The sequence below is a fragment of the Otolemur garnettii genome, unplaced genomic scaffold (assembly GCF_000181295.1).
Source record: "Otolemur garnettii isolate 467f Iridium unplaced genomic scaffold, OtoGar3 scaffold00211, whole genome shotgun sequence".
Taxonomy (NCBI): Eukaryota; Metazoa; Chordata; class Mammalia; order Primates; family Galagidae; genus Otolemur; species Otolemur garnettii.
Genome location: NW_003852606.1, coordinates 1439342 through 1442704, shown reverse-complemented (window position 1 = coordinate 1442704; position 3363 = coordinate 1439342).

Sequence of the window (3363 nt, the reverse complement as noted above, 5' to 3'; positions counted from 1 at the left end):
TCGCCTCCTCCCCCGAGAGTTGACTCTGGGAATGGCCCAGCCTGCCACCTACTCCAGGAAAGTTCCCAGGCCGCCTGCCTCCTCCTCCTTCCTCCTCAGAAAACCCTGGCAAGTTCCCAATGGACAAACAATGGTGGGAGCCTGCCTACCTAAACTGTAACCATTCCTCTTCCCTCTTTCCCAGCCCATTTCCATGCCCTCCAGAGTCAAAGCACAGGAAGTCTCAAGTTTTACAAACCCCCCACCAAGTTCTCCGTGGAAGAACAATGGTGGAAATCCACCAAGCCTGTATTAATCATGGTTACATAACCATAACCATGGTGATTTGAGATATATCCATTGTCAACCAAGGCTGTATTAATCATTGTTACATAACTGTAATCATTGCTGTATCCATGACTATCCAAGCTGTAACCCCTCTCCCCAACCAGCCACGTTTCGCTTCTATAGTATACTTGCACAAAAATTATATAATTTGCCCACTACAGGGGCAAAGGGGGCAAAACAAGACAGTCTCCCAAGACAGTCCCCTGCATAGAGTCAATAAATTTCTGATTGACTGCACTTAAGGAGGGGTCTGACTCTTATATTTTCAGGTCTAGGGGTATTACACTACAGCCTAATATTGGAAATAAAAAATGGCTGAAAAGAAATAAGCTGAGAATCTATCCCTAGAAATCAGGAAAGAGTAGCAAAATAAACCCTAAAAGGTAGGAAGCAGGATATAATAATACCAACATGAGAAAACAATAAGATAGACAACAGTAGAGAAGATTAACAAAATCAAAAGTTGGTACTTTAGATGATTTTTTTTTTTGCAGTTTTTGGTCTGGGCTGAGTTTGAACTCACCACCTCCGGCATATAGGGCTGGCGCCCTACCCCTTTGAGCCACAGGAACCACCCAAAGGCTGGTACTTTAAAAGATAAATTAGTACAAATCCCTACCAAGACTTTCCAAGAAATAAAGCGAATGTTGACATGTAAAAGGTGATATCATTGTAAATCTTAGTTATTTAAAATATAATTAAAACTTATAATTTTATGCCAAAAAATTTGAAAATTTTCAGAAAAAACAAAATTTAACAAAATTCACACAGGAAGAAATAGAAACTCTGAATTTTCCTATAATATTTAAATAAATTGCTTTTGCAATCAGTAACTTTCCTCCAAAGCAAACTTCAGTCCAAGATGACTTCTCTTGTGAATGATACTAAACATTTAAGAAATAACTCCCAATTTTGTACAAAATCTCCCAGCATAGAAAAAGTGGCAAGACCAGAATAACCTCAATACCTAGTCTGGCAAGGAATTTATGACAAAGAAAATCATACACCAATGTCATTCATGAAAACTGATACAACCTCCCCCCAAAAAATTACTAGTAAATCAAATCCACCAATACATAAAAACAGTAATACACCACAACTGAGTTATTTCAACATAGAAAATCAATCATTTCAATATATTAAAAGAAAAAGTATGATCATTTTTGTTCATGAAAATATCTGATAAAACCCAATAACCATTCATTTGTTAAAAAGAAAACTCTTAGCAAATTAGGAAGTAGAAAGGAACATCTTTAATCTCATAGGGGTTATTTATTTAAAAAGCTTAGAGTAAACACTATAAAATGTTGAAGGACTTGCCTTTGTAGTCAGGAATAAGACACCGATGGCCACTACCAGCCCTTCTAAGTCATTTGAAGTTTGGGTAGATTGACCATTAATGGTCCCAAGTCTTCAGTTTTTCCTATATCCATCCCCTTTGCAATGGGATTCTGCAGTTTTACTAAGGCCATAATCTACTTTCCTACCCCTCCCTTGAACCTTCGCTGGTGTGCCCATTTAAAGCCTAGGCTGCAAAAGACCTTCCTTGTCACTGCTTCCTCTCATACACTTTTGCCATCACTGTGAGGACATATCTAGGCTAAACTGCTGGAAAATGAAACACAAATCAGAGCTGAATCGCTCCAGTGGTCACAGCACAAACTAGTCTAGATTAGCAAACAGGCAGCCAATTCCCTCACATAACCAACTGAGCCCAGCCTGGTGATCATGAGCAAAGCCAAAAATGTGTATCTTTCTTCTAATATCTATTTTCTTGTCATAAAGCATTCTTTAGAAACATGACTTGTAATAGCTGTTTAATATTCCAGAGTCATTATATAAATCTAAACCAAGTCTATCAGTTGCTCAAGTCTTCCCGACGGGACTTCCCGGCCCTACTGAGTTTAGCAGCCTTGCTCTGCTTCTGGCTTCTGTCCCTATCTCTACACCCTTCCCTTCAGCCACCTGCTTCTCACCGGTTTAAGGTCGTACCTGCAATTCACTCTGCTGCCGAGGATTCCTTTGCCTCTCTCTCTGGGAAGTATCAGCCCAGGTAGCACCGCTTGGGATAACTGTCTCGGGTCACCAGTCTGGCCGGGATGATCTGCGCTCTCCGTCCTTCTCCGCCCGCGCGCTCCCTGCTGTGTCCTCTCTCCCCTGGGGCTTTGGAGAGGAGCCAAGGGGCGAGGGCCTGATTGAAGACAGCTAAGAAATTCTGTGGTATATAGATGGGAGACTCCCAGGAGTCAAACTTGGAGAGCGAGTCAGCGAAGGGCTTGCCTACTACAATCCCAACCCCACCGGCCCCAGTTCCAGTCACCTGCAGGGGGAGGTTGATGCCTCCAAGGCTGGCCCATCCGCGATCTTGGTGGGAAGAGAGATATTGGAGTGGGCGGGGGTCGGGTAGAGAAAAGAGGCAGCTGGGGGGTGAAATGTGCCAGCAGGCTTCTACTCCACCTGGTGGTGTTGACCACCCCGCCGCTCGGCACCTGGAGTCTGTCCTCTTACCAGATTCAAGAAAGGGAGGTGGGAGGCTCTGCTTGGAGGTCTGGGTCCAGAGGCGGGAGTGGTGAAGGTGGGAACAAACACCTAATTACCCGAGACGTCAGGAGCTGGGGGCTAGAACCAGCCACAACCGTCTTTACCCGCCACTGAAGCGCGAGAGCCAGGAAAGCAACTGTCACCTCTGTCTGTGCTTTATGTGGTTGGGGGGAGGGGTGACCAGGGCATGTGACATGGGTCTTGTTATCTCACTCTTCCACAAAGGTTATAGGCCTGTCACTTTTTGTGTATGAAGCTTTTCTTTTCCTACATGGATTCAAGGCCTTGTCTTCACCTAGCCTTTAAAAAAAAACCGCTAAGTCACAAGAGTGACAATTGCCCCAAAGGGGTTAGGAGCTTCAGGTCTTGCTTACTTATCTGAATTCAAGCTTGGGCTTAATTTTTGTCCTCTTTAGGTCTAGTGACATTAGCAGTTGCCAAGTTTATCTCTCTCTCTCTCTCTCTCTCTCTTTTTTTTTTTTTTTTTTTTTTTTT